Source organism: Meriones unguiculatus, chromosome 14 (genome assembly GCF_030254825.1).
Source record: "Meriones unguiculatus strain TT.TT164.6M chromosome 14, Bangor_MerUng_6.1, whole genome shotgun sequence".
NCBI classification, from domain to species: Eukaryota; Metazoa; Chordata; class Mammalia; order Rodentia; family Muridae; genus Meriones; species Meriones unguiculatus.
Window position 1 is genome coordinate 41,445,034 of NC_083361.1, and position 12,710 is coordinate 41,457,743.

The window sequence follows — 12,710 nt, forward strand, 5'->3', positions numbered from 1 at the left end:
AGTTTTGTCTTATGGAATATATAAGCTCACATCCAGGATCACACAACACACATATAATATATGGTTTGTTGAAAGACCAGAAGCTTTGATATAATCACAATTGCCTGTGACAGTCAGTTAGGCAAGGATGTATTTATCCTCCATATGTCTAGTGTGGGTTTGAATTGATGCAAAGGAGGATTATTTCAAATATTCAGATACAAGGATATTGGACACTGCTATCACATAAACAAGTAATTTCTTACACCTCAAACTTGCATGTAAGTTCATATGTCCAATTATATTCTCTGAATGTATCTGCATTGGAAAATCTGTATACTTCTCAAATAATACCCTTTAGGACTCGATATTACAGGGAAGAGTTATTAATGGCTACACATGTAACACTGTGTGTCATTCCAGAAGTATTTATGCAGTTATTTCAAATTAGAGTGTTAAGTAAAAGAATGTTGGATTGCCCCTCATAAAATCAGTATTTGCTTTTATGAAGAAGTTAATGCATAGCTAAAAGAAAGACACACATTTTTGCAGGATATTTAATCCCATTGTGAACCCCAAAATTGTGAACTATAAAACCCTGTTTCTTTGGTGTGGTTGAATCCTATCACACACCTTTAATCCAAGAACTTTCTGTTTATTTTAAACAGGTAATTAAGGTGTGGCTCAGCTCTAGCACACACCTTTAAATGAAGAGCTTTCTGTACTCAGAATTTAATAAAGTTAACCCTAGGTCAAGAGACAGAGGAAGAAAAGACCTGACAGGGATTAAAGAGTAGGAGGGACTTTGAATAGAGGGGCATTTAAAACAGCTTGGAGCTTTCAGCCCAAGCTCTGGTTTCAATTAAGGCTTCAGCTCCTCAGCTCCCTGGCTTTTTGGGCTTTAAGATAGCAAGCCATAGGCCTTGGGTTTTTAGCCTTTTGCTCTTGGGCTGTCAGGTGAGCTTTAGTCTTTTTGTTTTTTTTTTTTTTTTTTTTTTTTTCCATCCAGGCCTGAGCTGAGAAGGAAGGTTATCTGTTTTCTCTGCCTCTCTGAGCTGGCAAGTTTTCACCCCAGCACCTGGCTCTTGAATCTTTATTGGTAAAATAGAATGTTTGGGATTTTCCTTCTTTTAAACAATACACAACACACTGTTAACAATTATTGACTTCAAAGAAAGAAGAATGGACTTTTTACCCTCCTACTTCCAACGATTCTCCCTCATTCTCTCTCTCTCTTTCTCTCTCTCTCCCCCTTTTCTCTCTTTCCCTGTTTCTCTTCTTTTTCTTTTGGCTTTTTAGAAGCAGAGTTTAGCTCTCATTATGTGGCTCGGCTTGCTTGAAACTTCCTATGTTGCCCAGCTGAGCTTGAAACAACTGTGTCACACGCTCCCATCTCAGCCTCTTTCTAAATTCTTGGATTCCATGCCTGAGCATCTATACCCATAGGGGAAACTGAAGTTCTCACAATGACAGTATTGGGGATGTCTAAAGTCATTCAGTCTTGCTGGCTGTGTAAGAAGTTTTACAGGGACTATGGCTCTAAGATGCAAAGCGTAACAAAAAGTGTTCAAGATCAATACCGCACTCCAGGCATTTAAACAAAGCTTAAGGCTGCCTTTCGCCTAGGGCATTGCAACAGAGAGCCAACATGCTCAAACAGCTGAATGCATTGGACAGCCTCTCAAACAATGTTCACTGACTACAGTGTTGAACCACCTTAACTAGAATTCACTAGTTTACCTGATTCTATAAACTGGTAGAAGTTAGTGAGATCTACTATTGCCTTTTGTTCCTAAGGAAATGCCTGAGTTAAAGAATGGTGGTTAAGGGGGACTGGATATAAAAGGTCTACAGCTCTTTTACCTACTAATCTCCTACCTAAGGTGGAGGGGCATTTGGAAGGTAGGTAAATGTGTTTACAAACCCTAAATAAAGGAGGCTTGGTGAAAACTCTAAGCCTACAAGGACCCTAGGGAGGATGCTTATTTCTCATTCAGAAAGGAAAACAGAATAGACACCAGAAGCAGCAGGAGAGGGAACAGGATGAAAGCCTACCACAGATGTCCTCTAAAAGACTCCACCCAGCATAGGATTGAAGCAGATGTAGAGACTCACAGGCAAACTTTAGACATAGTGCAGGGAGTCTTATGGAAGACGGAGGATATAGAAGGACTCAGAGGGGCCAGGAACTGTATAAGGAGACCAACAAAGCCAAAAATGCTGGGCCCAGGGGAGACTGCAGAGACTGATGCATCAACCAAAGACCATGCATAGAGAGGATCTAGACCACCTGCTCAGATGTAGCCCATAGACAGCTCAGTCTTCATGTGGGTTCTCTAGTAAAGGGAGAAGAGACAGCTTGACATAAACTTGGTTGCCTGCTCCTTGATCACTTTTCCCTGGTTGGCTATAATCGGAATATAAAGTGAATAAATGGTAAAATTAAAAAAAAATCCAACAAGAGAAATCTTCCAAGCATATATCATTTTTAGTAGATTAATTTCATTGGTGTCAATAGTTTGTAAATTTTAAGGTGTCAGAAATTGGGCTGGGATTTGTGGAGATCCTTATAGCATATACTTTAATTTTTATTTTGAAAGCTTCCATTTACAAGTTAAAACCACCTCACCTTTTGTGTTCTGCTATGAGCAGAAAAACAGAGTCAAGCATACCACAGATGATCCTTTCTGAAAAGTATCCCATATTGAGGTGTCTATTAAGGGAAATTACTGACTCATATTGATTTCCTCTGTAAGTAAGTGTTTAGTGCAATGATAGACCAAGAATTCTTAGAGCTACCCAGCTTTGTGTTGCTTAAAATGCATGAAATTGCTTGGTGAAAACTGATCTCTTTATACTCTGTATTAGTATGTTTGGTGCATTTATGTTATATAAAACTGCAGTGTTCAAATCAGGCTGTGAACCAAAAGGTTAAGAAGACTTTTTGTACATCTTCTAAAGCCCTCAAAGAACCATTTGTCAGGGAGGACCTCCCCTATCAGTGGATTTAGAGAGAGGCAGGGAGGAGATGAGGGTGGGAGGGAAGGATTGGGAGGGAATGGGGGAGGGGGCTGCAGCTGGGATACAAAGTAAATAAATTGTAATTAATATAAAAAATAAAAATTTAATTGAAAAAATTTTAAAGTAGAACCATTAGCATGGTTCTTCTGTACTGGGTCATAGTGGGAAGGAGTAAAAACTGTGTGCCTGTGTGTGTGTGTGTGTGTGTGTGTGTGTGCATTCATGCATATATATGTCTGTGTGTAAGTTTGAAGAATGTGTGTGGTTAGAGCAGGGTCCTTTTGGAAATGCAGAACTAAAGACATTTACATTATACCTTAACACATGTTTATTCCCTACTTTTTTGTAGCACTTTTAAATAATTTTATGGGCATCACGTAATATTGCATTGATATTAAATTCTATATTCCATGTAACATTGACTTCTGAGATTTTAGAAGTATTATTAGGATAATTTATATTTTTATGGTTTGCTGTTTAAAAATGAGACAAAATTGATGTGAATTAAGCTTACTGCTGACAATAAAATCAACTGTGTGGTGGCATTTCAAAGAAAATTTAAAATGGTTTTAGCCAAGCTTGTAACCTCTACCATAAATGGAACTTTAAAATGCATTAAGAGATGTGAAACTCCTTTCAAACTTTCGTGCTTGAGACTAAATGAAGTTTTCCCTTACTTCATTTTAAACCAGCTTTTGAATCTAAGCCTTTGCTCTGCAGGACGGCAGTAAAATCAGAAGAAAACTGGCACTGGAAAAATAAAACACTGCACTCTGCCCACAGTTTGGCTTTGAGTCTCAGCCTTAGGTTCAATACCTCAATCAGCAGAGTCTCTTCGAGGCCAGCTGTGGTAGGCTCCTGTCCTATTCCTTGTCTTCTCTTGCTTCCAATGTCTATCACATTTGTCCTTCTGCATGAGGATTGAGCATCTTCCCTAACATCTTCCTTGTTGTTTAGCTTCCTTAGGAGCATAGATTTTAGTATGTTTAGTATGTATTATGTGGCTAATATCCACTTATGAGTGAGTATATACCATATGTGTCTTTCTGCTCTGGGTTACCCAAGTCAGGATGACCTTTTCTAGAAAGACCTGGAGGAGACAGGAGCTCCAAAAGGAGACAGAGTCAATAAAACTGAGCCCTGGGAGGCCCTGCAGAGACTGATACCCCCACCCAGGGCAATGCATTGAGAGGACCTAAAAATCCATGCTCAGATGTAGCCCATAGACTCAGTCTCTAAGGGGGATCCCTAGTAATAGGAACAGTGGCTGCCTCAGACAGGCACTCAGTGGCTGGCTCTCTGATCACCTCCCCCTGGGGGTGAGGGGTGTAGTCTTGCCAGGCCACAGAGGAAGGCAATGCATCCAGTCCTGATGAAACCTGATAGGCTAGCGTCAAATAAAAGGAGAAGAAGTCCTCACCTATAGCTGTAATAAGGGAAAGACATTAGGGGAGAAGAGGGAGGGAGGTTGGGATTGGGAGGAGAAGAAGGAGGGGCCACAGCCAGTATACAAATTGAATAAATTGTAATAAATGATAAAAATAAAAATATTTTTCAAATGCAAACTCTGTAAAAAATCACTACAAAAATTACATTACAATTATAGGCTTTTTTATTTTATTTTATTTTATTTTATTTTTACAGTTCATTTGTTCGTTAAACAATTTTGAGTTTGTAACACAAAATTTAATACTTGTATTTTAGACTAAGTCCTCACACAATTCCCTACTGTGAGTGGCCCACACAGTTCTTGATTGCTCTGACTAAGGAATTTGGAAATGGTTGAAAAGCCACTGCCCTCATTCACAGCTCACTTTTCAGAGTTGACTGGCAAACCTGCCAAGCTTAATGGCCTGGAAGCAGAAAATATGCCTAATGGATCATTTAAATTGCTCCTAGCTGCTAAAATAATATACAATGTTCTCAGAGATAGTGACCTTCTGAAGAAAAGTGAACCACATATTCCACAAGAATCGCTAACAATAAAAGAGTTAGAAGCTAAATAACTTAAATAATGCATTTTTATGTGTCAGAAAAGTATAAACAGGTAAAACCTCTTAGGAAAACTGACAGGACAATATGAAAAATAATCTTTTCATTGTTTTTTATATTTCCTGACCTCATATGTTCCCAAGCACATCACATAAGTGCCATCTCAAGAAAAAGCCATCAAAAATTATGCATTTCCTCTTTTCTCCTTCTTCTGATGTCCATCCTCTTTGCCTTTCTGGATAGGAATTGAGCATTTTAGCAAGAGTCCTCCCTCTTGATTAGTTTCTTTAGGTGTACAGATTTTAGTAGGTTTATCCTCTATTATATGTCTATATGACTGAGTATATACCGTGTGCGTCTTTCTGCTTCTGGGATAGCTCACTCAGGATGATCTGAGCCTGACACAGAGGACCTCTGAAAGACTCTGCCCTGCAGACTATCAATGCAGTTGCTGAGACTTATGGGCAACATTCAGGCAGAGAGCAGGGAATCTTATGAAAGAAGTGGGAAACAGTAAGATCTGGAGAGGACAGGAACCCCACAAGGAGAGCAACAAAACTAAAAAATCTGAGCACAGGGCTCTTTCCTGAGATTGATACTCCAACCAATCACTATGCATGGAGATAACCTAAGACCCCTGCACAGATGTAGCCCATGGCAGTTCAGTATCCAAGTGGGTTCCATTGTAATAGGAACAGGGACTGTCTCTGACATGAACTGATTGGCCTGCTCTTTAATTACTTCCCCGTCAAGGGGAAGCAGCATTACCAGGCCACAGAAGAAGACAATGCAGCCACTCCTGATGAGACCTAATTGACTAGGATCAGAAGGAAGGAAAAAAAGATCTCCCCTATCAGTGGACTTGGGGAGGGGCATGCATGCAGAGGGTGGAGGAAGGGAGAGATTGGGATGGGAGGAGGGAGGGAACCATGGGGGGGATACAAAGTGAATAAAGTGTAATTAATAAAGAATTTAAAAAAAGATACATTTCCCTTGCAATTTTTTATGTATACGTTTATGTATAGGTTTTGAAATTGTGTGTGTGTGTGTGTGTGTGTGTGTGTGTGTGTGTGTGTGCAGGTTAGTACATGTGATTTGAGAATGTTGGAACAGTATATAGATCTCCTGGACCTGAGGTTGTAGCAAGTTCTGAGTGCTGGGAAATCAAACACTTTTGGTCCTCTGCAAGAGCAGAAGTGCTCTAAAATGCTGAGCCATCTCCCATCTAGACTGTTCACACTTGTGGTTGGTGTTTACTTCCCTCTGCATTATTTACTTTTCATACAAGCTTTGTTCCAATATTCTTCCTCATGTGAGGTCTTCCTTTGGTTTTCACATCCAAGGTACTTTCCAGTTTCTGGGTTTTACAGATACTTCTGATTAAACACAACAATTTAAGTTTCACCCAGCTTATGAGTGAACATTTCTCTTCTTAGATCTGGGTTATCTCATTGGGCATAATACCTTTACCTTCACCCATTTGTGTTTGAACTTATTTAATTTTTCTTTTCAGCTGTATAAAATTCCATCATATTACATTATCATTATTCATCTTCAGTTGATAGGCATCTAGGCTGTTTCCATGTCCTAGCCATTGTGAACAAAAGAGCCATAAACATGAATGAACATACATATGCATGGATGTAAATGGATTCTGTGGATATATGCAGGAGGAGCACAGATGGTTCATATGATGGGTTGACTCATGTCAGGTTGCTGGAATGAAAGTCATCAAAGTCTGACAGAAACTGTGAAAGCTATGAATTGCCATAATTACCTAATGGTAGGTGCCACTCTGATTGAATCTAAGGATTTCTCTACAGGAAGAAATATATGGTTGTTTCTGTACATTTAGGAAAAAAATTGGACATTATCATTAAACATCTTGAAGGGTCATGGATCATTGTGGAGAAAGGGGTGAAACTGAAAGAGAGAGGTGGAACGAACGGAATACAATAGTGTCTTCTGGGAGGGACAGGACTACTCCATTCATGAACACACAGCAACTGTGGTTGTCTGCATAAGCCTCACACAAGATCAATCCAGTCAACCTTCTAGCATGGAGGTGTGGCTCATGAGCCTCCAATGAGGCTCTGTGGGCATGTAATGGCTTCTGTGGGAGAAAAGAGCCAATTTCTTTAAGAGTGTGGTGCTGGTATGGCAGCCATACTCCTGTGAAAGGCCACATACCCAGGAATAAAAGAGCAGAGCAAATTGGACTTTATGAGTTATTTCATAAAAAGAGAATACTGAAGTTTAGGAGTAGACAGAGATGTGGGAGAATGTAGTAAGAGGAGAAAGGAATTAACATGATTAAAAACATAAATGAAATTCCTGAAGATTTAACAGAGATGATTTAAAAGCTAAAAACAAACTTAAAAGGTAGATATCCTACCATGTTTCAATAATAATTTTAAGATGATGAAATGTAGATATATGTAGAAAACAAATCAATGTGAAATAACCATAACTCATATTAAAAATAAAACATTGAAAATACAGTGAGGCTTCCATATGTAATATCCCAAATGACTGTGAGGTTTTGTTTACTTTGTTTATTTTTTTTTTCTTCAGAAAAGAATAACTTTTATCATTGTCCTAGTTGCAAGGTAAGAGGAAAACCATCATCCTGACATTGGCATTTAAGGAAAATTTCCATAGGGTGTCTGAAACAGTTCTGAAAAGTCACAATAACTGCAATGCACATATCCATAAACAATACATATTTCTTTGAGTCATAGTCAATCTACTTTAGTTAAAGAATTTTTTTTCAATAGGTTAAAAAACATCTTTACTGAAGGATGGGGGGAGAATAGAAGGACCCAGAAAGGACAGGAGCTCCACAGAAGACCAACAGAACCAACTAACCTAAGCCCAGGGAGTTTTATGGAGCAACAACCAAGGGCCATGCATGGGTTCTACCTAGGTCTCTTACACATGCATAGATGATGGGTGACTTGGCCTGCATGTGGGTTCCTAGAAAGGGGAGAGGGAGTATTCTCTAACATGGACTATATTGCCTGGTTTTCAATCATTTCTCCTTGGCAGGGCTGCCACAGGGGAGGAATATGCCTAAGTCCTGATGCAACATGATGGGCTGGGCTCTGTTGGCAGATGGGAGGCTCCCCTAGTCTGAGAAGTAGCCAAGGGAGATGGGAGAAACTGGAAGGTAGCATCAGAAAGGGAGGAGAGGAGGCAGGGCCTACAATCAAGATGTAAAGTGAATACAAATTAATTAAGTAATTGGAAAATCTTTGCTAGTCCAGCTATCTGAGACTCAGAATGTTTGAAGAAAACACCATACTTCACAGAGTATTATCATAACCTCAAAACTGTGCCAACATGCAGAACTCCAGAAACTCCAGAAAAGTAGAATGTGCTCCAGTTAAGACATCATGGTGCTTTATAAAATAGTAAATGCTGTGAGATGCTTGGTAAAATTATCTGGAGGATGGCAGAGAGAGGGAGAGGGAGTATGAGATATAGAAAAGGAGAAGACAGAAAGCTTATAAAAATTTACCATTCATAAAAGTGATTTTTAAGCCAGTGTGGTGGTACACAGCTTTAATCCCAGCACTTAGGGAGACAGTGACGGGAATAGATCTTGAACTCAAGGCCAGCCTACTCTACAGTATGAGTCCAGGACAGCCAATGCTACAAAGTCTCAAGATTTCCTCTAGGTGATTTCAACAATTGGCAATACTTTGATACTGTAAGCAGGAGCTTAATCCTCGATGAGATGACATGAACTGGCTGCAGTTGATTTTTGAAAAAGCAAAACCAAACAAAAACCAACTATCTACATTGTAATTGCATAAAACACTAATAGTATCAGTGAATAATTCCCAAGATCATGGTAATATGTGAAAAAACAAAACAAAACAGGTCTATGGTGTGGTAAGCACTCAGTATAAATTACACATTAGTAATATTTGATGATAGAATGTAACATAGGGTAGCAATCACACCAATGAGACATGCCTTCAGCCTTAGGTGTTCCTTTGTAAAATGACATTTGTGTGCAAGGGATGACTTACTTGAAAGATATTTGTTTAGAAGGAAAGGGGCCCTCAGGAACGTTGGGATTGAAAGTCAAGTATTATCAATTTTCTCTTCTATTGGCAGTAAAAGTAAAGTGTGATAGATTCTTCAGTAACATTTATTTACAGACCTCTTTGAAAGCTGCCAAAGTCACTGGAAGTGCACTGAACGAGATCAGAGGCAGCCACTGTTTAACTCATGTGGCTAGATCTAAGAAGCAGTCGTGGTTTTGCTCCCTAAACTGTTAAGGAAGAGATTGAATCCAGAAGAAGGTTCTTTCCCTTTGAGATGAATAGCAGTTTCTACTTAAAGGCTTAAAGATACAAATTAGGTGGATGGAAGCAAAGGTCCATCTTGCTACTAAGGATGTTAATACTGTGATCTGAATCCTAGAGTTTGTAGGTGAAAACTTACCTCACCATTAACACTGTAACGTATTTCAAGAAAACTTCCCCTTGCTCTGTTTGAAAGTATATTTTGAGATTCTGGCTACTATGAATAAAGCTGCTATGAACATAGCTGAGCAAATGTCCTTCTTGTATGGTGGAGCATCTTTCTGGTATATGCCCAGGAGTGGTTTAGCAGGGGCTTGAGATAGCACCAGCTTGATTTCCAAAGAGGTTGGAAAATTTTGCACTCCCACCAGCAATGGAGGAGTGTTCTCCTTTCTTCAGATCCTTGCCAACATGTGTTGTCACTTGAATTTTTGATCTTAGACATTCTGATGGGTGTAAGAGGGAATCTCAGAGCAGTTTTGATTTGCATTTCCTTGATGACTCAGACTTTGAACATTTCTTTAACTGTTTCTCCACTATTTGAGATTCCTCTGTTGAGAATTCTCTGTTTAGCTCTTTTTTTTCTTCCATAATTTTATTTTTCTTATTAGTTACATTTTGTTAATTCTGTATCCCAGCTGTATCCCTCATTCCCTCCCCAATCCCACCCTCCCTCCCTCATCTCCTCCCTGTCCCTTTCCAAGTCCACTAATAGGGGAGGACCTCCTCCCCTTTCATATGACTCGCTTTTGTCAAGTATTTTCCGGACTGGCTGCAAAGTCCTCCTCTGTGGCCTAACAGTACTGCTCCTCCCTTGGGAGGTGGGGAGGTCAAAGAGCCAGTCATTGAGTTCATGTTAGACCCGTGATAGCTCAGTAATAGCTCTGTTTAGCTCTTTACCTCATTTTTATTTGGATTATTTGGTTTGTTGGTGTTTAATTTTGTCCCTTAACAAAAGACTGGATAAAGAAATTTGGTTCATCCTCACAATAGAATACTACTCAGCTATTAAGTACAAGGAAATCATGAAATTTGCAGACAAATAGATGGAGCTAGAAAAGATTATCCTGAGTGAGGTAACCCAGAACCAGAAAGGCACTTATGGTATATACTCATTTATAAATAGATATTATCCATATAATACAGGATAATACATGATAACCATACTACAATCCTGAGATGTAAATCAACTAAATAACAAGGAGGATCTTAGGAAGGATGCTTCATTCTCATTCATAAGGGCAAATAGAATAGACATCAGAAGTGGTTGAAGAGAGGGAACAAGATCGGAGACAATGATATATGTCCTCTGAAAGACTCCACCCAGCAGGAGATCAAAGCAGATGCTGAGACTCATAGAAAAACTTTTGGCAGAGTGCAGGAAGTCTTATGCAAGAGTGGGGAAATAGAATGACTGGGAGGGGACAGGGGCCCACAAGGAGACCAAAAAAGCCAACAAACCTGTGCCCAGGCGAACCTGCAGAGACTGATGCACCAACCACAGACTATGCATGGATAGAACCTAGAACCCTGCTCAGATGTAGCCCATAGGCAGCTCAGTCTCCATGTGGGTTCCCTCATTTTTGGATCAGGGATTATCTCTGACATGACTCAGTTGCCCACATTTTGATCACTTCCCCTTGGCAATGCAGCCTTGTGAGGCCACAGACAAAGAGGATCTAGGCAGTCCTGATGAAACTTGATAGGCTAGGGTCAGATGGTAGGGAAGGAGGGCTCCTCCTTTCTGTGGTCTGTGGGAGGTAGAGAAGAGAATAGAGGAAGTGAGGAGGGGACCAGGAAGAGACAAGGGAGTGGCTAAATCTGGATATGAAGTAAGGAAATTATTTTAAAAAATAAAAAAATTTAAAAAGAAAGTGTATTTTGATGAAAACTTGTCACATTTTGAATAGCTATCAATTTCCCCTGGTTGGAATGATTGTGTTGAGTATACAAATCCACCAGCACATGCACCCTGCTTACAAAGAGTTTGAAAATGGAGGCTGTAACTTGGTGGTGCAACAGGAATAGTTTCTTTTTATTGTCTAGGTTGAATATTGTGTAGGATATTTTAGAAAATCAAGGCTACAAATCCTATACACCACAAAGTTTTAAATATAATTATCTATCCACCGATGTATCTATAGTCTATCTAGCTATGTATCTCTATATATCTATGTCTCTCTGTATATAACCATATCTATATATAATATAAAGATATTTTTTAACAATCCACTTTTAAAATTTTTATTTTATTATTTATGTGTATGCATTTGTGTTTGTGTGTGTCTATGTCTACAGGTGCCTGTGAAGGTCAGAGACAGTGCTTGATACGCTGAAGATGGAGTTATAGGCAATCATGAACCACCTAACTTTAGACCTCTGCCAGAGCACCAAAAGCTCTTAACCACTGAGCCAGCTCTTTAAGCCACAATTTACATGTTTTTTAGTACATTTTTTTTTATAATCTGCTTTCTTCATTTAAATCCAGGTCCTTAACCACTGAGCCAGCTCTTTAAGCCACAATTTACATGTTTTTTAGTACATTTTTTATTTTATTATTATTTTTTTTATCAGTTACATTTTATTAACTCTGTATCCCAGCCGTGTCCCGATCCCTCTTTCCCTCCCAGTCCCTCCCTCATCTCCACCGTGCCCCTTTCCAAGTCCACTGATGGGGGGACCTCCTCCCCATTCATCTGATCCTGTTTTATCAGGTATCTTCAGGACTGGCTGCAAAGCCCTCCTCTGTGGCCTAACAGGACTGCTCCTCCCTTCGGGGGTGGGGAGACCAAAAGAGCCAGTCATTGAGTTCCTGTTAGAAATAGTCCTTGTTCCCCTCACTTTGGGAAACCAATTGGTTACTGAGCTACCACAGGCTACATCTGAGTGGAGGTTCTAGGTTATAACCATACATGGTCCTTGGTTGAATGTCAGTCTCAGAAAAGACCCTGTGCCCAGATATATTTGGTCCTTGTGGAGCTCCTATCCTTTCCCCATCAGACTAACTCCCCTTCTTTCTTATGATTCCCTGTACTCTGCCAAAGGTTTGGTCATGAGTCTTTGCTTTGAAAACACTGCTAATTAGAGTCTTTCAGATGCGCTCAGTAGACTCCTGTCATACGTTCAATGCACATCACATCTGTCTTTCTAAACGAGGATTGATCATCTTAACCCATGTCCGCTCTATTGATTATCTTTTTTAGGTGTATAGATTTCATTATGTTTATCATATCTTATAGGTCTATATAAGTGAGTATATCCCGTGTTTGTCTTTCTCCTTCTGGGATATTTCACTCAGAATGATCTTTTCTAGGTCCCAGCATTTGCCTGCAAATTTCATGATTTCCTCCTTTTCGATTGCTGAGTAGTATTCCATTGTGTAAAAATACCACAGTTTCTGTA